The following is a 23,526-nucleotide window of genomic DNA, read 5'->3' on the forward strand; positions in this document are numbered from 1 at the left end:
TTTTTTATCATACCTGAAAGTATTAAGAGTGTATGTGAAAAAAAAACTAGCTTCAACAAATAAGTATTAAGCTTAATATAAATTTCTTAGTACAAACGTGCAAATTCGTCAAAAAAGCCGTGGCATTTTTCACGTATACCAGGCCTAAGAGGCTGGCACTAAAAGGGTTAAAGGTGGCGAATGGGGAGAACAGAACCAAGCTCTGCAACTTCTTAGTCTACTGTAGACTTCTCCGTACGTTATAAATTAAAAGTAGGGCCATTTTTATTTGGTGGCTTAAAAAGGTTTTTCTCATAAGGCTGTGGGTTGGTTGGGCTCAGATGGGAGATTCTGCTAATCTTCCTTAGGACATTTATGCAGCTGCTGTCATCTGCCAGCTTGATGAGGGCTGAAGACTTTACAGTGGCATCGTTCACATGTCTGAGGCATTGATATGGCTGCTGGCTGGACATCCTGCCACGCATGATCTCTAACCATGTGGGAGTACAGCGCATGTTCACTACATAGCGGGTGGAGCACTCCAAAACAGCAAAGTGGGAAGCTGCCAGGACTGTCAAGGCCTAGGATCCACAACTTGTAAATCACGCCTGCTACCTTCTATTGGTCGAGGCAAGTCACTCATCATATATCACACCTCACTCAAGCAGCTACAAAAGAAATAACTGTAGTTTTTTCACAACGGGTTTGCCACCAGAACACAGGTGTCATGAAAACCACCAACTCAAACCCAAAATGGGAAAAGACTCATATCAACATCACTGTCATTAGACACGTACATTCCAGCAAGTCTACCACTGCTGGCCATCTGATCTACAAACGTGGTGGGATCGACAAAAGAACCACTGAAAAATCGGAGGAGGCTGTGGAGATTCGGAAGGGCTCCTTCAAGTATGCCGGGGTCTTGGATAAACTGAAAGCTGAACGTGAGTGAGGTATCACCATTGATATCTCCTGTGGAAATTCGAGACCAAGCAATATGTGAACATCATTGATGGCCCAGGACACAGAGACTTCATCAAAACATGGCTACAGGCCCATCTCAGACTGCCTGTGCTGTCCTGATTGCTGCTGCTGGTGTTAATGAATTTGAAGCAGGCATCTCCAAGAATGGGCAGACGGGTGAGCATGCCCTTCTGGCTTACATAGTGGGTGTGAAACAACTGATTGTTGATGTTAACAAAATGGATCCCACTGAGCTGCCCTACAGCGAGAAAAGGTAAAAGGAAATTGTTAAAGAAGTCAGCACCTACATTAAGAAAATTGGCTACAATTCTCACACAGTAGCATTTGTGCCAATTTCTCGTTGGAATGACGACAACGTGCTGGAGCCAAGTATTAACATGCTTGGTTCAAGGGATGGAAAGTCACCCATAAAGATGGCAATGCCAGTGGGACCATACTGCTTGAAGCTCTGGATAGCATCCTGCCACCAACTCATCCAACTGACAAGGCCCTGCGTCTGCCCCTCCAGGATGTCTACCAAACTGGTGGTATTGGTACTGTCCCTGTAGGCCGAGTGGAGACTGGTGTTCTCAAACCCGGCAGGTGGTCACCTTTGCTCCAGTCAATGTTACAACTGAAGTAAAGTCTGCTGAAATGCACCATGAAGCACTGAGTGAAGCTCTTCCTGAGGACAACGTGGGCTTCAACTCCAAGAACTTGTCTGTCAAAGATGTTCGCCGAGGCAATGTGGCTGGTGACAGCAAAAATGACCCACCAATGGAAGCAGCTGGCTTCACACCTGAGATGACTATCCTGAACTATCCAGGCCACATATGCACCGGTGCTGGATTGTCACACAGCTCATGTTGCTTGCAAATTTGCTGAGCTGAAGAAGATTGATCGTCGTTCTGGGGAAAAGCTGGAAGATGGATGGCCCGAAGTTTTTGAAATCTGGTGATGCTGCCCTTATCGATATTGTTCCTGGCAAGTCCATATGTGTTGAGAGCTTCTCTGACTACCCTCTTCTGAGCCGTTTTACTGTTCGTGACATGAGACAGAAAGTTGCTGTGGGAGTCATCAAAGCAGTGGACAAGAAGGCAGCTGGAGCTGGCAAAGCCACCAAGTCTGCCCAGAAAGCTCAGAAGGATGAATGACATCATCCCCACACCAGCCACCCCCATCTTACTCAGTGGTGGGAGAACGGTCTTAGAACTGTTTGTCTCAATTGGCCATTTAAGTTTAATAGTAAAAGGCTGGCTAATGATTGCGATCATGGTAAAACCTTCAGAAGGAAAGGAGATTGTCCTGTGGACCATTTGGTTCTTTTGTGTGTGTGGCAGTTTTTAAGTTATTAGTTTCTAAAATCAGTACTTTTTAATTAAAACAACTTAACCAAATACCTGTCACAGAATGTTCAGACCCATTATTAAAAGAAAAAAAAAATGTTTTAAAGAAGTAACTATAGTCTATGACTTAACGTGAAAGTGCTTCCAACTTTCTTGGAGACAACATACAGAAAGCTTCTCAATGTAAGAACTCAACAGAAACATAGGGTGCCAATTCCACAGGAAGAATGTTGCACCTGCCAAATAAGGGGTATTAAGTACGTGCTGTGGTCCTATCAGAGAAGGGATGATCCAGAAGATCCAGAATGACCAAGTCAAAACTATATAAACAAGACTCAGTTTGAACTCTGTCTTAAAATGTGGATAGAATGTGCACCCATTAGTTAATGGCACTTAACGGGGGAGGGAGAAGCATAAGCAAATGAGGGAGGTGGGACCTTGTGAATGATTGAGGGGAGAAGTGTGGTAAGGCAGAGACAATGAGGTACCTGTGAGATAGGTAGGCATTAGCACTCCTACTTTGAAGATAAGGAAATAAACCTCAGAAAGGTTAGGTTTTAAAAAGTACACTGCCCGGGGTTTTAAAGCTAGTAATTATCAGGCAATTATTAAAAACCAGATCAACCTGCCCCAAAGTTTGTATTCTTTCCACAATTCTACATCACTCTACTACCGCCTCACTGAAGTCCAAAGCATGGGCATACAATAATTAAAAATGAAAATGTTGCCCGGCCGGCATGGCATGGACCTATGAACCAGAAGGTCATGGTTCAATTCCCAGTCAAGGCACATGCCTGGGTTGTGGGCTCAATCCCCATTGTGGGGCATGCAGGAGGCAGCTGATCAATGATTCTCTCTCATCATTGATGTTGCTATCTCTCTCTCCCTCTCCCTTTTTCTCTGAAATCAATAAAAATATTTTTTAATGAAAATGTTAAAGAGCTATATGTAGCATGTGATGCATGAGAAGTAGAGGATTAAAAATGTGAACCCTGAGAAAGAAGACCCTACTAAAAAGAGCTCTTTTGGCTAATTTTAAAAAAAGAAAAATAGAGCCTAGCAGCCATTTCTACACGGGAACCTTTCATATAATTACACTTCAGGAACAAGCCTGCCCTGAACTACAGGCCTCTACGCTAAGCTGCCTGCCCGCCTGCACTGTGCTTCTGGCAGGTGAGCCAGCCTTTCTAAAGGAGTTCCGGGAATCCTATTTCAACCAATAGGACTGAGGCTTTCCCCATCCAATCGCAGCTTCACAGCTCCAACCAACCAGAGCGGCTCTCTTCTGATCAATCAAGCCAGTGCCTCTTGGACCCCCAATCACATTATGATGATTTAGAGTCCTCATTTGCATGAAGACAAACCAGTCAGGGACCAGCCGGGGTGGGGGAGTGACTTCTGACTATATAAGCCAGCCCCTCTCTGGCTTTGAGAGCACTACTCTCCCCTCCCCCTTTCCTATCATCACCACCCACCTGCCAAGAATGCTCCTGGGAATAAAGCAGAGCCGACCAACAAAGGCCAGAGCAGACCAGCATAGCACACGACACAGACCACGCAGGGCAGAACTGCCTAACTGGAGAGGGGCCTGGTTCCAGGGCCGCCTCACAGCCATGTCGTTTCACAACTGAGCTGCACCACAGCCGTGCTGTATGGAAATTGAGCTGTTCTGCACTGAATAAAGTTTCCTTCTTCACCGCACTTCAAATAGGGGATTCCTGTTGGCACTAAATTGACTCCAACGACTATGAATTGACAAAAACAAGAAACAATAAAAAATAAAGCACTTATGAAACTTAAGTAAAATAATATTCTATATCATGGTATCAAGAAGTACAATTTAGCCCAGCCAGTGTGGCCCAGTGGTTGAGCGTCAACCCATGAACCAGGAAGTCACAGTTCGATTCCCAGTCAGGTAACATGCCTAGATTGCTGGCTTGATCCCCAGTAGGGGTCGTGCAGGAGACAGCCAATCAATGATTCTCTCTCATCACTGATGTTTCTATCTTTCTCTCTGAAATAGATAAAAACATATTTACAAAAAGTACAATTTAAATTACCAGCACCAGTTAACCAATGACAACATCAAAAATCTCCCTAGAAAATATGGAGAAGGCAGGCATAATACGTGAATAGCCAACTTTGGGAGCCAGAAATTAGCAGAATTTAGTCACACTAAGTCAAAAGTGGTGTGTTTCTATCAATAAGACTCGGCATTACAATGATTTTTATAATTACAATATGGTCTGAAATTTTTAAAAGACACTGCCTCGCCCTGCCAGCAATAAGTCTCTGTTCTTATTCTACCTGTTACTTCTGTTCCTTCCCTCTCCTTCTCCTCCCTCCCACAGCCCCAATCACTTTCAAGCTCACACACTCACTCGGTGAACAAACATTTACTCTGTCCCAAGTTATATATACACTATGCTAACTACTGGAAGTCACAGAATGTAAGACTTGGTCAAGGTCCCAAAGGAGGTGGTTGCCTGGAAAGAGACCAAAATGCAAACAGTTGCAATAGTATTGGGACAAGTCCTAAACCAGATGGGTGTAGAGGTGTTGTGTAGATGGCAGAGAAAGGAATATAAAATGCTGCCTGAAGGAATCCAGCCAGGAATGTCAAAGAGGCGAGCAGGCAGATACATCCCTGGCTTTCACCAGGTACATATGCAGACACCCATCTCCTTATCTCCTCTGATTTTCTTTAGTGGCTTCAACATCCAAGTGGACAACAACACCCCTCCTTTTCACCTCCTCAGACCTTCCGTGTTTCACTGTCTGCTCTCGGGCATCAGCAACATCTCCTTGTCTCTCAGTTCCCACTTCCCAACCACAACTGCCCATCCTTCTAGCTCTTTTGTTTAAGCACATGGCCCCAACCTCTTCAATTCCATAAACTCCTTCCAATTTCACTTTCCTGTTAGTGTGCATTAAACAGGTGTTAATAGCTTGAAACTGACTTCAACTTTCTCTATACTATAATAGCTGCCCAGCAAAGTCGAACCTTGGATGAACTCGACACAACCAGCTGCCTTCTCGTGCCTGCAGAAAACAGTGGATCATGGGTAGAGAACACAAACACACATATGCACATCTCAAACTTCAAAAGACCTTCAACACCACCCAGCATTCCAACTCGAGTTCTCTAGTAAATTTGCTTGCCCTTCAAAATGACTTCCCCATCTTCTCAAGCACCAATCTATCCCACTCTGCAGCTCTCTCCTGATATTCTAACCTCCTACGTGGTTGTAAACTAGGCAATACCAGACAACTTAGACCTTCGACTACCATATCAGGACAACTACCAGCCTCTTTCTCCCTGTGATATTAGGAAAGCACTCTCGTTTTCTCTTTCTCTTGTCTGCTCTCCAACATCAGCAACCTCTCCTCCACTGGCTCATTCCTAGCAATTTATAAACTTCCTCTAAATCTCCCATCTTTAAAAGACCCTCTCTTCAGTCCGGGTGCCTTTCATCAATGACACCATTAACAGTGAAGCTTCCTTAAACCGCTGTCTACACCAACACACTACACTGATGTACTTCCTGCTCACCCCGCAGCCCCACAGACAGGCTTCCCACACCACTGCTCCACTGGAGCTGCTCTTATCAGGATCACCAATAACTCCCATGCTGGCAAATCCTTACTAATTCCACTTCTCAGCAGCATTCCAAAGCCAATCACTCCTTCCTTCTGAAAAAATTTGCCATTTCTCTAAAAACAAATAATCACACTTCCTGCTACATCTCTGGCTGCACCAACTCAACTTTCTTTAACCACCTCAACTCCTCTCCCAGAGCTGATGGGCTCAGGCCAATGCCTCTTGTCTTCTTACTTTGCTCACTCCAAAAATGATCAAAATTCACTTCCACCAATTTAAAAATTGCCTATAAAATGATGACACCCAGACCTAATATCTCTGATCCCCATCCCTGGGGGAGAGAGTAGAGTTATTAAAAGGATGTCTGAGAATTATTCCATACACACTCCTCGCATTATCGGTGAACTAAGTATTCATATCCATATTTTCAAATGCATGCATATGCAGTTAGGAATTTTTAAATGCAAAGATAATGTAAAAAGCATTTCTAAATTCTTATTTTTAGTTTGGTAACTTTTCTCAATTAACGGATACTAGGAATTCCACTATGTAGAGCTCTGTGATGCTGGAGACTAAAAAAAGTTCTGCTTATTCTCAAAAAGTCTGGAAATTACCAATCAGGCAAGGGTAGAAAGACTGAATAGACACAAGACCCAATAGTCAACATCCAGCAGCAAAAGTCAACAGTGCTGTGTCCCAGTCATCTTTGAACTAAAGAATCAGGAATACAATTGTTTAGCAATACAATTATTTACCTTGGAAAGATCACGACATCTGGAATTGTTCAAGTGAGCCCAAGAATATTCTGCAGTAAAGGGAAAAGTCAAGGTCACTATTACTTTCCCCATTCCAGCCTATCCTGCTTTGAAAGAATCAGCTAACAACCTCTCTGCTCGGTCTCTGACCACATTACTTCTCCCCCTTAGATCAGGCAGGGAGAGACTTCCATACCCTATACAGGCAGGGACCACAGCCCTTGTCAGCAGGAAGCAGTTACTGAAGACAGACCATTCTCCCTCATCATCCCTAAAAGGTTTTAGGGATGCAAGTCTCTGAGGGAGAAATGAGCAAGGCCAGTGAGCAAGGACAAGTGAAATAGGGAAGCTGAGACAGAGAGCTGAACAAACTGGCAGAGCAATTTACAGCGGATGAAGGTCACCTCCCTAGAGATAACATCTAGGCCTCAGTTGTATTTCAGTTCCAAACCCAGAAAAGCAGAAAAACCAGGTGGGTGACACCAGAACCAACTGCAATGATTAACACCCCCTGCCTTGACAGTGACCAATTGGTGGAGGCCACGACCCTGAAGGAGCACTCCTAGAAAACGGATGAATATTCGGCTGAAACCCACCCCTGAGATCTCCCCTAAGATTCCAGCCTGCAAGAGAGAAATACAAGCCTCAAGACAAGGGGCCCAGCATGTGGACTCCCTCTGCTGAGCAGGCCCCGCCATTCCCTTTCCCCTCTTCTTCCCCCACAGGCATGCATCTCCTAAACTCTAAGGGACCCCACGAGACTTGAAACCAGGGGAGCACCTCATCCAGGGCTAATCCCCTGAACCTGTCGCCAAGGCCCCCTTTTCTCTGACTTTCCAGAGAGCTAAGGCCGCCCAGCCTAGGCTCTCCAGTTGCTTCCAGGCTAAGCCCTTTCTTGTTTTATTGTCCCCAGCTGTAATAAACATTCCCTCATAGTCAAATAGCCTATCTAATAAAGACAGAATATGCAAATTGACTGTCACTTCACGACAAAGATGGCAGCACCCACAGCCAATAAGGAGGGAATATGCAAATTAATGCAACAAAGATGTCGGCGGCCGCTCCAGGCCTCTGGGCAGCATGAGAAGGCAGAAGGCGGGTCAGGGCCGGAGCAAAGGCGGAAGGCGGAAGGCAGAAGGCAGTGGCCAGAGCAAAGGCCCAGGTCCCGGGTGCCAGCAGCCAGGGGAAGGAAGGCCTATTCTTGCACGAATCTTCGCTTCCACTTGCCTCAGCTGGCCACCCTGCCCATTGCCGCTCCTAGCTCTCCGCCACTAGCAGCTTGCTGTCCCGCCCTCCGCCACTAGTAGCTCCCGCCCTGCCCCGCACGCTGCGAGAGCCGCTGCTCCTTTGGTCGTGACAGCATTATGGCATGACGACCACAGACCTTTTATATAAGAGATTACTTCCCCCATCACTCACCCAGTGCAAATAATAATTAACTATAGTGAAGTTATGACAAGAAACCACCATAAATGCCAAAAAAATTATAAAAGAGGGTTCATCATATTACATTAAAAGGTAAGGCATATATACGGAGAGAAAAAGCATTAACTTTGGTTAACTTCTGGTGGTAAGATTACAAATTTCTTTCAGCTTTTCTCTATTTTCTAATTTTTTTCTATAATGAATGCTATTTTTATTATTACAAATAGAAAAGTATTATTGAAAAATCAGGTTCTACCATTTCATAATGGAGGAAAATCTCCCTTTCAGTATATTATGGACTATAATGTATAACTTGCAAAACAAGAAGAAAGTCTTAAATGCCTAAGAAGATGTCAGTAGTGGATTAGTTACTTCCATAAAATATGTTGTGAAAAACTACAAGCTGATAAAAAAAGGTGAAGGGATGAAGAAGTACAAACTGCCAGTTCTAAAAACAGTCACAGGGATATAAAGTACAGCACAGGGAAAACAGTCAATAATGTTGTAATAACTGTGTATGGATACTAGGCTGATGAGGGTGAGCACTTCATAAGGTATATAGGTGGCTAACCACTGTGTTGTACATCTAAAACTAATATAATATTGCATGTCAACTGTAACCAAAAAGTAAATTTTTTTAAAAAAAGAAGAAAACTACAGGCTGATAAAGACAAATAAATGTTTTTTTTAAAAAAGCATCTCCACATTTGTGTACAAATACAATTAGAAAAAATGTTAAAAAAAAAAAAGCATCTCCACGTTATTGTACAAATACAATTAGAAAATAATAGGGGAATACACATATGCCAGATAAGTTAATTCCAACAATTTAATACTTGCTTTCACTAGTATTTTAATGAAATATTTTTTAATCTTTCAGATATTTTTAGTTTTTCCTCTAAATGTGAACTGTAAAAGTAGAACATAGATTTAATTTTATTTTTTCTTCTCCACGGCAGGTTTATAATAATGGAAGACTAATGTCAACATCAGCACAAAAAATTGCATACTGTCAAGGCAGTTTACCCCAGATAGGAGACAATAATATTTTTATTCTAAGTTACAGCTTTCCGTGGACAGGGCTTACATGAAGACAGACCTGGGCGGAGAAGCAGCTTATTAGGGCGAGAAGCCTAACCACAGAGAGGATGTGACCAATGCATTTGGCTCTTCTAAAAAGATTTAAATTTCCAATGAATCTAGCAATACTTTCTTTCTATTATATTTTTCAGGAAGTTTTATTTATAGTTTTAAAGTCCTAGCCAAACAGCATTTTTTCATTTATTCACCAGACTAATAAAAACAGATCACTAAACCTGAACAACAACTTACATGATTTTTCAGTAACTTTATTGTTGAGATATAACTTACCCTTTTGAAGTTTATATAATTCAGCCTTTCTTATTATATTCACTAAGTTGTGCAACCATCAACACTCTTCAATTCCAGAACATTTTATCACCCAAAGTGAAATCCCATATCCTTTAGCAGTCACTCCCCACACCCTCCACTAAGCCCATGAAAACCACTTATCTACTTTCTGACTGAATGGATTTGCCTATTCTGGACATTTCATACAGAATCACAAAATATGTCTGATTTCTTTCATTTAGCACAATATTTTCAAGGTTTATCCATGTCAATAGCATGTGTCAAGACTTCATTCCTTTTTATGGCTGAATGACAGACCACCACATATTGCTCATACATTTGTCTGCTGACAGATATTTGGACTGCTTCCACTTTTTTACTATTACGACAAATGCTGCTATGAACATTCCTGAACAAATTTCACACAAACGTGTTTTCAACTTTTTTGATATACAAATAGGAATGTTAACTACAGTATGGGATATGGTAACTCCACGTTTAACTTTCTGAAAACCTGCCAAACTGTTTTCTAAAATTGCTACACCATTTTTATATTCCAACAAGCAATATATGAAGGTTCCAATTTTCATCTTCAGCAACGCTTACTATCCACCTTTTTTCTTTTTTAGTATTTTTTATTGACCTTTAGAGCGAGAGGGAGAGAAACATCAATGTGAGAGTGGAACATTAATCAGCTGCCTCCTACACGCCACCCACTGGGGAGGAAGCCCACAACCCGGGCAGGTGCCCTGACTGGGAATTCAACCAGCCATGTTTTGGTACAATGGATGACACCCAGCTAATTGAGCTCCACAGGCCAGGGTCACCTTTTTTTTTTTTTTTTTTTTTTTAATATTATTTCAAAGGTGGAATGACTTAAATATATTTTTAAGGATTTCAGAGAGGAAGGGAGAGAGATAGAAACATCGATGAGAGAGAATCATTGATCAGCCGCCTCCTACATGCCCCCCTTCTGGGAAGCGAGCCCACAACCCAGGCATGTGTCCTGTCCAGGAATCAAACCATGACTTCCTGGTTCATAGGTCGACGCACAACCACTGAACCACACCAGCCAGGCCAGGGTCATCTTTTTTATTATCACCATCCTAGTGGGTGTGAAGTGGCATCGCCTGTAGTTTTGACTTGCTTTTCTGCAGGGGAGAGCAGTTGGGGGGACCAGGCCAGCAGGGAAGGGCAGTTGGGGGCGATCAGGCCAGCAGGGAGGGCAGTTGGAGGGGACCAGGCCTGCAGGGGAGGGCAGTTGGGGGCAACCAGGCCTAGAGGGGAGGGCAGTTGGGGGCGACCAGGCCTACAGGGGAAGGCAGTTGGGGGGGACTGGGCCTGCAGGGGAGGGCAGTTGGGGGTGACCGGGCCAGCAGGGGAGGGCAGTTGGGGGTGACCAGGCCAGCAGGGGAGGGCAGTTGGGGGTGACCAGGCCAGCAGAGGAGGGCAGTTGGGGGGCGATCATGCCAGCAGGGGAGCAATTAGGCGTCAATCAGGCCGGCAGGGGAGTGGTTAGGGATCGGGCCTAAACTGGCAGTCGGACATCCACCGAGGGGTCCCAAATTGGAAAGGGTGCAGGCCGGGCTGAGGGACACCCCCCCGCCCCCGCCCCGCGATGCACGCACCAGGCCTCTAGTCTTTAGAGAAATATCTAATCAAATCCTTTGCTTATTTTGTAAGCCAGTTGTATTTTTATTGTTGATTAAAAGTTTTTATATATTCTGAATAAAAGTCCTTTATCAGGTGTATGATTTGTAAACATTCTCTCATTCTGTGGAGTATGCTTTCATTTTCTTGATGTTGACATTTTGATGAAGTCCAATTTTTTTTTAGCTTCTGTTTTAGATGTCATAACTAAGAAATCATTGCCTATTTTACCACAATAAAAAAGAAAAATTAACTATTGCCAAATTCAAGATCATGAAGATTTACACCTGTTTTTTTTCTAAGAGTTTTGTAGTTTCAGACCTCACATCTAGGTCTAACAGTATTTGAGATCTTGCTCCCCAACATGTTGTCATTTGGGTCAAATAAATTCTTATCAAAATTCTCCCAAAAAATTAAAAATTGATCTTACATTTAGGTCTATGATTAATTCTGAGTTAATTTGTGTGTGTGTGTGTGTGTGTGTGTGTGTGTGTGTGTGTGTGTGTGTGTAAAGCATCCAAATGCATTCTTTTCCCACTCAGTTTCTCTCTTTATTAAGTCTACCACCACCACCACCACCACCACCCCCGCCCCCGCCACTACCAAGACAGGGGAAGGGGAACAGACCATGGTAACTAGGACCTTCCTCCGAATTACGCCAGGATAGGGGAAATCTCTTCTGCCCATGCCCTCACCCCTGCTCCTGCCCAATAAATAAAAAGTAGACAAGTATGTAAAGGGCAATAGAGAGAGGGAAGGAGGATGCCCTACAACCATGTTAGGGGTACCATAATTCATTCTTTTGCATATGGATGTCCACTTGTCCCAGCACCATTGTTGAAAATTCTTTCCCCATTGAAATGTCTTTGCTCTCTTGTTAATAATCAATTGACTATAAATGTAAGGGTTTATTTCGGGACTTCCATTCTACTCCTCTGATACATATGTCTATCCGTATGCTAGTACCAGTTTTGATTACTATAACTTTGTAGTAAGTTATGGAAGTCCTCCAAATCTGTTCCTCTTTCTCAAGATTGTTTTGGTTATTCTAGGTCCCTTGTATTTCCATATGAATCTTAAGGTCACTTACCAGTTTCTGAAAAAAAAAGTAACTGAAATTTTAATAAGGAGTGTGTTGAATCTGTAGATCAATTTAGAAAATACTGCAACCTTAATATTAGATCATCCAATCCATCAACATAGGACGTCTTTCCATTTACTTAGATCTTAATTTACTTCAACAATACTTTGCAGTTTTAGATGTCTTAATTGTATTCCAAGTTTTTCATTCTTTTTGATGCTATTATAAATGGAACTGTTTTCATAGTTTCATTTTCATTGCAAGTTATAAGAATACAATTAACTTTTGTATAATGATCTTATACCCTGCAACCTTGCTATAAACTCATTTATTAGTTGTAATCGTTTTACACTGGATCCTTAGGATATTCTCTATACAACATCATGTCGTCTGCAAATACACTGTTTTATTCTACTTTTCCAATCTGGACGCCTTTTCTTTTTCTTGCCTAATTGCCCTAGTTAGAATCTCCAGTATAATGTAAATAGAAGTGACAAAAGAACACCCCTTTCTAAAATATAATGATAGAAGATTTGACTTTGGGTGGTGGGCACATGCATGGTACAATATTCAGATCTTGTAACATAGAAACCCACACCTGAAACCTATATGATCATGTTGACTAATGTCACCCCAATAAATTTTTTAAGAAAATCCTTGTTTTGTTCCTGATCTTGGGAAGAATGTATGCATTCTTTTATCACCAAGTATGACATGAGTTGTGGGTTTTCACAATAGCCTGTATCACACTGATAAATTTTCCTTCTATTCCTAGTTTGTTGAGTATTTTTATCATATAATATTGGATTTTGTTGTTGTTAATCATTACCCAAGGATATTTTTCCATTGATTTTTAGAGAGTGGAAGGGAGAGGGAGAGACAGAGAGAAACATAGATGTGAGAAAAAGATTGATTGGTTGCCTCCCGCACGCACCCCGACCGGGGCTGGAGAATCAAGCCTGCAACCCAGGCACATGCCCTTGACCAGAATCAAAGCCGAGAACCTTCAGTCTGCAAGCCGACGCTCTATCCACTGAGCCAAACTAGCTAGGGCAATGATACTGGATTTTGTCAAATGCTTTTCTTACAGCTATTGAAAAGATGATATGGTTTTCTTTATTCTATTAGTATGTTGTACTACATGAATTTTCAGATAATAAACCAAGCTTGTGCGGACGACAGGGGCCACATGCTAATCTGACAAGCTCAGGGGAGGCCTACATGGCAGTCTTGCAAACTCAGAGCCTTAAAGTCACCACAAAGGACGGTCTGAAATTAAACTTTAGCTAAAAGCAGTTATGGTGGATATCTTCACTGACAAGGTCAACCTTTACTTTAACTGAGCCTATCTGTCTTTTTGCATCTATAATAACATACCCTTTGAGGCATCTAGGTAACTTGTAACTTCCCTTTTTCTTTATCCCTTAGGGCACAACCTAATGTGCTAGGCACCAGGACAGATACCACAGATTCCTTCATTATCATGGTTATTGTTCCTACACCCACCTAAATATGTGTCTATCATTTTACTTTTTATCCAATCCCAGGGGTTTCCCTGCTTTGCTTTATCCCACCTCCTTAATCTATCACCAATGGATTTCATGTAACTCACCTATGTCCTTTTCCTTTGATTGCAATGTATAAATACAGATGTAACCCGCCATTCTCCGGAGCATTATCTCAATTCATTGAGGTTCTGCTTCCCGGCATATGTCGACAATTTGGTTCAAATAAACTCACAAAAATTCTTTACAGGTTTCAATGGTTTTTTTACGTTAACAATTGTATTTCTGGGATAAATCCTACTTGATCAGTGTATAAACGTGATATGATGCTAGATTCAATTTGCTAGTATTCTGTTGAGAACTTTTTGCAATTATATTCATAAAAGATACTGTTCCGTAATTTGCTTGTGATATCTCTTTGAAATAGGAATTTTTAGGGGTGAAATGGGCAGGTTTAGGGAATTTTTTAAATTAAGGGGGTCCATGGAAAAAGCACAGGCTACTAGCTGCAAAAAGTTACATTTCCGTAAGACAAGGGAGTTGGGGGAGGCAGAAGTTACATTTCCATAAGACAAGGGAATTGGGAGAGGCAACAGTTATATTTCCATAAGATAAGGGAACTGGGAGTAGCAAAAGGTACACATTTACAGAATAAAGGGAAGGAGGAAGAAACCCCCAAGGGAATAGGATAACAATGAGGGAGGAGGGCCTCACATGTCCCTTGTGAAGTTCGACCTTTGAGCTCAGGTGTTTCTACAGTGACCAAATCAAAGGGGAATAGCAACCAATCAGAGGGGATATCAAGGCACAAAAGATCTGCAGCCTTTATAAACTGCAGGGAAAAGGGACTCGGTGGGACTCTTTCCCCCTCCCCACGTGCGAGTCTGTACTTGATCTTCAATAAATTTCCACTTTCACTATACCACTTTCCGTCTGTGGTTTCATTCTTCGACTCCAATGGACAAAGAGCCCGGGAAAAGCCATGCTGCCCAGGGGAACACCGCGCATTCCAGTCCAGAACACCCGCATCATCTGTATGGTTTTGGAAGCAGAAAGGACAGCCTCAAGGAGAAACTGGAAAGCAGGTCCTCCTCTGTGTGTGCATTCGTTCCTTTGCTATAGTTTGTTCTGCTCTTACTAGTTTCTGAAAATGGTTATTGATTTAAGATCTTTCTCTTTTTTTAATACAGGTGTTAACTCCTATAAATTTCCGAGCAATGCTTTTACTAATTACCCTAAAGTTATGGTATATTTTTTTCTGCATGAAGCATAATAGGTACTCAATGAACATTTATTGTTGAACACTGAATGAGTGGCAGCTTTCTTTTTTCTTTTTTAAAATAATTTTATTGATTTTGTACAGAGAGGAAGGGAGAGGGACAGAGAGTTAGAGATATTGATGAAAGAGAAACATCTATCAGCTGCCTCCTGCACACCTCCTACTGGGGATGTGCCTGCAACCAAGGTACATGCCCTTGACCGGAATCAAACCTGGGACCCTTCAGTCCGCAGGCCAATGCTCTATCCACTGAGCCAAACCGGTCAGGGCGGCAGCTTTCTTTTAATTGTGGTAAAACATACATGAATTTACTATTTTAACCACTTCTAAGTGTACAGTTTGTTGGCATTAAGTACATTCACACTGTTGTGCTACCTTTACGACATGGTATGTTGGTTATTGTATGTTTTTTATTAATCACCTCAGAATATTTTTCTAATTTTCCTTGTGATTTCTTCTTTACCCACTGGTGACTTAGTATACTGTGTGGACGGAAGGGGCTACATGCTGACCTGACAAACTCAGGGGAGGCCTGCATGGCAGTCTTGCAAACTCAGAGACCTAAAATAACCACAAAAAATGGTGTGAAAATTAAATATTTAACTACAAACATGTTATAGTGGGTAGTCATGTCCTAGGCCAGTGGTCAGCAAACTCATTAGTCAACAGAGCCAAATATCAACAGTACAATGATTGAAATTTCTTTTGAGAGCCGAAAACCGACTTCTGCGCATGGGCCACGAAGTTTCAATCGCACTGTACGTGCGCGCATGTGGTATTTTGTGGAAGAGCCACACTCAAGGGGCCAAAGAGCCGCGTGTGGATCGAGAGCCGCAGTTTGCCGACCACTGTCCTAGGCCAGTATTTTCCCTACAAAGATCAACTTAGATCTTCTTTCCTGAGCCCATTTGTCTTTCTGCCTCTAAGATAACATATCTGGGAAATGTATGGGTAACTTGTAACTTCCCTTTTTTCCAGACCCCTCAGGGCACAACAAATGGCACCAGGACATTCCCTCATTGTTATTGTTATCAAGTTAATTATCAGCTGTTAATTATGTAAAACTATCCTGTATCCATCTCTGTAAAAGAAGCACATGTCCATCCTTTCACTTTTTATCCAATCCCAGAGGTTTCCCCGCTTTGCTTTATCCCACCTCCTTAATCTATCACCAATGGATTTCATGTAACTCACCTACATCCCTTTCCTTTGATTGCAATGTATAAATACAGATGTAACCCGCCATTCTCCGGAGCATTATCTCAATTCGTTGAGGTTCTGCTTCCTGGCATATGTCGACAGTGTGGCTCAAATAAACTCACAAAAATTCTTTATAGGTTTCAATGGTTTTTTACATTAACAATTGTCTAATTCCCACATATCTGTGAGTTTCCCAAATTTCCCACTGTTGTTGATATCTAATTTCATTCCATTGTGGTCAGAGAACATACTTTGTATAATTCCCATTTAAATGTTTAAATGTAGTGAGCCCTGTTTTAAGGCATAATGTATGTATGATCTACCCTAAGGAATGTCCCACATGCACTTGAGAACAATGTGTATTCTACTCTGATCATTGATTTTCTATCTTTCTCCCTTTCCCTTCCTCTCTAAAATCAACAAAAATATATTTATTTACATATATATATATATATATATATATATATATATCTTTAAAAAATAGAAAATAAAAGCATGTGTCTGCATCTAGATCACATTTTTAAAAATTAGTCAATTATCTAAATCTTAAATTTTTCATGTTTCCCCCCACTTTTTATGCTGACTACTTATTTCATTTATATATAAAAATCAACTCTTTTTAAAAAATAAAAATGTTAGTTTCTAGCACCATTTTAAGAATTGGTTTCTAAGAGTGACACCTGTTTAAAAGGTAAGCTGAAAAGATCATCTAAGATTTTCTAAGAGGTTTCTAGAACATGAAATCCCCAGATTAGGTGAATAAGAAGAGAGGAGAACATTTGATATGTCACTTGATAGCAGAACAGCTGACATGACCATCCCACATTTCCCAAGGGAGCTAGGTTACTACCAGTTGACAAAAAGAAAACCCTATTAAGTACTGGTTATTTAATGTGAAGGCAGAAGGTGTAAGGCTTGGGATATAAAAGCAGAGAGTTTTTCTCAGTTACTGGGTAAAAGTGAAACTAAGTCAAGCTATAAAGAAGTAAAGAAGCAATAGTTTAAAATTTGGCTTTCATTTTTACAATTTAAACTAAGCACAGCAAAAATTAATAAATAAAATAAGCATAGCTACATAACATTTGAAACAATTTCCAATTCACTAAAGGATTATACAAATGATACTTTCTTTACCTCCCCCCACCAAAGCCTCTGCAAGATTATTATTAACACTAGAAACCCAATGCACGAAGATTCGTGCAGAATGGGTCTTCCTTCTTCTGGCTGCCGGCACTGCCTTTGCTCTGGCCAGAGCCACCTTTCCGCTCTGGCACAAAGCCGCCTTTCCGCCTTCCCACGCTGCCCAGAGGCCCAGAGCAGCTGGGGTAGTGCAGAACGCCTGCGTCCCGCCCCGCCCCTGGTGCCTGTGTATGCAAATTAACCCACCATCTTTGTTGGGTTAATTTGCATACTCACTCCTGATTGGCTGATGGGCATGGCGAAGGTACGGTCAATTAGCATGTTACCCTTTTATTAGGTAGATTAGGTAGATGCCCATTTTACACAAGAGGAACAGATTCAGAAAAACGTGACTTCCAGGATCACACAGCAAGTAGGAAGCAGAATCAGGATTTGAACTGGGCTTCTAATTCCAAACCCAGGGCTATTTCCACCAAATCATAGCTGCCGCTTCTCACCAACAATGCACATGGGTCTCTTAAGTATTTTGGACATGGATATGGATACGTAATTTAGGAATAATCCACCTTACTCACTGTTCCTAAGTAAGAGCCTGAATAGAGAGGAGCACCTAGCACCTGGCCCAGCACCACATACTAAGCAAGTGCCCCATAAGGAACAAAGGAAGAGGAAGAACCATAGATGCAGCAGCACAAGTAACCCTGGGAATGGATCAAAACCAGAAAAAGAGAGAGAGAAAAGGGTAGCACATAACCACTGGGGACACTGAGGGAAGGTAAACAGAAACTCTCTGCACTATTTTTGTAACTTCTTGTGAACCTGAAGTTATTCCAAAATCAAAGAAGAAAAAGTGAAAAGATACACATGATGGGACAGGCTCTTGTCAATGAACTAGCTCCTAGGTTCACTGAATAGCGAATGTGGCAGCCAACCTGCCAGGCCTGGCCTTCAATGAGCTCCTGGTTCACTGGGGAGAAAAAGACAAGTGAACAATCTATTCCAACACAATATCAAGACACTTTCCTGACTATTTTAGACATGGATATGATGACTCCTTAGTAAGCAGGGAGTAAGGAAAGACTGCAACGAGTGAAACAACTGTTATGGCAACACTGCCTGAGGTGTGCGATGACATGATTACACATGCTTTGGTCTCTCACCCTCCAAATCATTTTCCCGGCTTCCAATCCTTGCTCCCAGCAAGAGTCATACTGAGGACACCGAATCAGAGGGACTGGGGAAGCCTACAGTCACAGAGCCCTCAATGATAAGGGAGTCCTGTGCCTGCTGAGGAAAGAGACCTGAAAGGAGGCTTCAGGGATTCATTTATTCACTGACAAATCGGATCTTCCTAGGTTTAGCTTCCAGCCCTGCCAATGCAGTACAAGTGACCTGGCAGAGGACAATAGCTTAGAAACCAGCTGAGCAATGACAAAGAAAAGATTACTTCAGCCCGGCCAGTGTGCTCAGTGGTTGAGCATCAACTCAATTCCCAGTCAGGCACATGCCCAGGTTTCAGGCTTCATCCCCAGTAGGGGGCATGCAGGAGACAGCCTATCGGTGATTCTCTCTCATCATTGATATTTCTCTCTCCCTCCCCCTTCCTCTCTAAAATCAATACAAATATATTTTTTTATTTTTTAAAAAACACACTAGGGTGAATAATTTAGCAATATCTCTCAAAAATTTTAAAGGCATATAACTTTCAAACCCAAACTTCCAACTTATGGGAATTTATATGTACATACGTGGGCAAAATAAATTATTATAGAATTATTCTTTGTAGCATTGTTTATAAACCCAGAAGACTAGAAAGAACTAAATGTTCCTCATTAGGGGGCTAAGTAAGTTATGGTATGCCATACAATGCCAAATTATTCAGCCATATTCTTCATTGAAAAAAAAAATGAGGAAGCCTTTAAATGCTTACATAAAATGATTTCCAAGATACATTAGGGGGAAAAGGGAAAAAAGAAAAATGCAGGGTAGTCTGTAATAGGCTAACACCTGTACAAAAATAGGGCAGGGGAGGGAAGATAGGTATGTGTACATATATGCGTTTTTTCATACATGTAATTAATAACATTGGAATCTACAGGAAAGAGAACCTGGTAGTGGCAGATAGGATAGAAGGAAAACTTAAATTTTAAATCATGTGTATGTATTATCTGGTCAAAAATAATATTTTACATCTTTAAAAAGTTAATGCATTTAACCAACATGGATATGTTGTAAGTAGTTTAAACAAGATGAAAAGAATCTTCCTATACAACTACAAGAGATTCAAACTTGCTCATAATAAAAAGGGACATAAGAAGATCTCCTACGTATCCTTTTTTTTTCCAATCCTCACCTGAGGACATGTTCAGAGAGAGGAAGGGAGAGAGAATGTGAGAAGCATCGACTGGTTGGTTGCCTCCCTCCCTACACACCCCAACTAGGGACCAAACCTGAAACCTAAGTATGTGCCCTGACCAGGAAGCAAACAAGCAACCTTTTGGTGTATGGGACGACGCTCCAACCAACTAAGCCACCCAGCCAGGGCCCCTAAACATCTTTAAAAAAAAAAAAAAAAAACGAGTCCTGATTTTCCCAAGACCTAGGGTCCTCTGCAAGATGTCACTTTCAAACAGCCTTCTCTCAGCCAAAGCAGTGCTTTCCTGGCTCTTGTCTGGGCCACTTCACACAAGAAGACCAGGGCATTAATAGGGCCAAGAGTCAGGCTCCTGGTCCCATGGTCACAAGCTAGATGCCTAGCCAACATATAAAGAAGGCAACAAGCAGCCCCCAGCATGGCCAACCAGGTGAGTGTGTACCTGGTTCAGGGCCTCATATCCCTCAGGACAAAATAGAAAGGGGGGTACATCTCTCTCCCACCCCCAGATTAGGAACCCATCCCTCTTCTGTCTTCCCAGGATATACTCTAGAATAGCTCTTATTTACATGGCAACGATATGTATAATAATAAAAGCATAATAAGCTAATTAGACCAGACATCCTTCTGGACGAAGCTGGGGCTGTGAGGGAAACCCGGGTCCCGAGTTCCTGCCGGCGGCCAGAGGGAAGCCCGGGTCCTGGGTGCCAAAGGGAAGCTGGTGCTGGCAGCCGGGGGAAGGAAGGCCTACTCTTGCACGAATTTTGTGAATCAGGCCTCTAGTAAATAAATCTATATATATAAAAGCCTAAGTGACTGTTACAACCAGTGATGGGCAACCTTTTGAGCTTGGTGTGTCAAACTTCGCCAAAAAACTGAGCATAACTCGGGTAGTGTGTCACTTTGAGGAAAAAACTAACTCCAAGACTCTAGTCGCAAACGTTTCATCCTCAGGAGCAGCAAATCCTACATAATAAAATGGTAATATGTAAATTACCATCACTCCGCTACGCCCACGATTGGGCCAGCAGGAGGCGCAGGGGGCAGGACTCAGGGTGGCCGGGGTAGCTGATTGGGCCAGCAGGACGCTGAGCTCAGCGTCTGTGCCATGGCTGCGCCAGAGGCTTTCAGAAGGCCTGGTGCACCGGCAGACAGCTCCCCCGCGATCAAAAGCCAAAGCGGGGGAGCTGGCCGGCTGTCTGCTCCGGCACAAGGCCTTTCGAAAGCCTCTGCCGCGCCGGAGGCTTTCGGAAGGCCTGGTGCACCAGCGGACAGCCGGACAACTCCCCCGCGATCAAAAGCCAAAGCAGGGGAGCTGGCCGGCTGTCTGCTCCGGCACAAGGCCTTTCGAAAGCCTCCGCCACGCAGGAGGCTTTCGGAAGGCCTGGTGCACCGGCGGACAGCCAGCCCGCTGGTGCACCAGGTGCATGATTAAATCATGCACTGGGCCTCTAGTGTTTCATCCTCGGCATGCGGCCGCGTGTCATCAGAAATGGCTACGCGTGTCAGTGCTGACACGCGTGTCATAGGTTCGCCATCACTGGTTACGACCAAACAACTGGAATGACTGGTCGCTATGACGTGCACTGACCACCAGGGGGCAGACACTCAACGCAGGAGCTGCCCCCTGGTGGTCAGTGCGCTCCCACAGCCAACCTCCCCCAGCCAGCCAACCTCCTGCAGTCCCTCCCCACGGCCCGCAAGCCCCGACTGGGACAGGGAACCAGGGGGTTGGTGGAGGTGGCGGCGGACACAACCCCTTTCCCAGGGGGACCAAGGGCCAGCTCCCTTCTTGGGGCTGGCGGCCAACCTCCCGTGCCCTATCCCTCCCCCCGGCCAGCAGGCCCCAATTGGCCCACCGCCCGCCTGCCATGGTGGCGGCACAGCAGCAAGGGAAGGAGAGGGGGAAAGGCGGGGAACCACGTGGTGGCCTAGGGACCCCACCTGTGCATGATTTTCGTGCACCGGACCGCTAGTAAATAGATAAATAGCAACAGTTTTCTTAAAGGCTCTCTGTGTTTTGGTCCATTTCTCATTAACACTTTATGTGCAGCCTTTCTGCCTCCCATCCACTCACCACATTCCACCCCAAGAGGTCTACGATCAAATGGTTAGGAGGTGTTCCTTACCTTTCAGAGCTTGGCCATTCCTTCATGTTTCCAAAAAATCATTACTACACAATTTATCTAAATACTGTTACTTTGTCCAAACAAGTGGTCCTTTGGAAATTTCTAAGTAATGAAAAGCTTTTTCCAACATGTTCATTTTTAAAACATAGTCACAGGCCACAGGAAATCTACTTGGCATGCCAATTACTACCAATAGATAAATTCAATCAGCATTAGGCAGAACATTTTCCTTACAAGATTAATCATCAGTATTTTATAAAGTCTTTCAAGATTTTTAACTCAGGTCCTTTTGTCATTTTCCCAAATGTGAGGATTAATAATATTATCTAGGTTTTTCTAAATGAAATACTGGATTTGTTCTGCCTCTCTGATGTTGTTACGTTGCTTGGAACTAGAAAATAAAATAATAAAATAATTATTTGTTTTCACTATTAATAATAATGATCTACTAAAGAAAGCAATGGATGAAAAACTAGTATTTCATATGATAAAAGTGTTTATATAACAAGATACTAGGAAATGCCTCCTTAAGAGTAAAACCTACTGGAAAATGAAACATCAAGGGCCAAGCTTCAAGCTGAGCCTCCCCTGCACTGACATCTGGACCAGAGATTACAAAACGGACTCCCAAGGGCGATCACTTAGGACACGTAACATTAGACCCCACTAAACACCAGAGTGTGATGAAGGAAAATCTGACAATACAGATCCAGACAGAAAATCAGATACTTCTTCATTAGTTAACTTTTGGGATTTCTAGGCAAAAGGAGAATTCCTAATGATTTTTAATTTTAGAAAAATTATATACATTCATTGCACAAACTCAAAATAATGTGGTGTGTTTTTTCTTAAATAAAATTGGCCCTAGCCAGTTTGGCTCAGTGGATAGAGCATCAGACTGTGAACCAGAAGGTCCCAGTTCAATTCCCGTCAAGGGCACATAATTCAGTTGCAGGCTCCACCCCAGCCCGGGGCCCTGGTCGGGGCACATGCAGGAGACACCCAATCGATGTGTTTCTCCCACATCAATATCTATCTCCTTCTCTCTCTCTCTCTCCCACTCTCTCTGAAAATCAATGAAAAAATATCCTCGGGTGAGGATTTAAAAAAATAAAAACTATAAAATAATAAAATAAATTTGCCCACGTTTCAGGTGTGCAATTCTATAATACATCATCTGTATATTGTACATTGCACAAACTCAAAATAGTGTTTTAGCTTCACAATTCAGTCAATGAAAGTTAAGCACGTGACTTACATGTTACTAAACTGGGCACCAGAGAGATGGGGGGACAAGAGAGAATTGGAAAATAAAGAAATAGAATACAAACTTATCTCAAAGGTCCTTACAATCTGTTCTGGAACACAAACAACGTAAAAGTAAGAACACAAAACTGAATGAAAGGGAAGGAACTCAGATTTGTTAGTGTCTCTATTACATGTCAAGCAACAAAGCTGTAATACACACAAAATATCCATGTATCCTCCTTTAAAGAAAGACAACAGGGAAGAGGAGGTGTTCAGTTGAGGAGGGTAAGCAGTAAAGTAAAAAAACTCAAAGCAAAATATAAACGCCAGTGAGTGATACAGAAAATGAGTAAATAAAAAGTTCTGTCAGTCTTCAACAAACGGTGCTGCAACAACTGGAATCAACATGCAAAACAATGAAGATGGATCCCAACCTCACACCATATACAAAAGTTAACTCAAAATGGATCCATAACCTAA

General features: G+C 42.5%; 1 protein-coding gene and 1 pseudogene across 7 annotated transcripts in view; one reads left to right on the forward strand and one right to left on the reverse strand.

Moving 5' to 3' along the window:
- Positions 1-23,526, reverse strand: part of CLASP1 (cytoplasmic linker associated protein 1) — a 273,855-nt gene that overhangs the window by 237,392 nt on the left and 12,937 nt on the right. The window contains exon 2 of one of the 6 annotated variants that reach the window (XM_079782849.1): positions 6,645-6,694. The exons of the other annotated variants lie outside the window; for them this stretch is intronic. The gene's annotated coding sequence lies outside the window, so the exon portion shown is untranslated. The remainder of the gene's footprint in view (positions 1-6,644; positions 6,695-23,526) is intronic. 6 annotated transcript variants of the gene reach the window in all.
- Positions 48-6,638, forward strand: LOC307106377 (elongation factor 1-alpha 1-like; annotated as a pseudogene). Its single transcript has one exon. The product of its transcript is annotated as an elongation factor 1-alpha 1-like (transcript).

This window comes from Cnephaeus nilssonii (genome assembly GCF_951640355.1).
Source record: "Cnephaeus nilssonii genome assembly, chromosome: 10".
NCBI lineage: Eukaryota > Metazoa > Chordata > Mammalia > Chiroptera > Vespertilionidae > Cnephaeus > Cnephaeus nilssonii.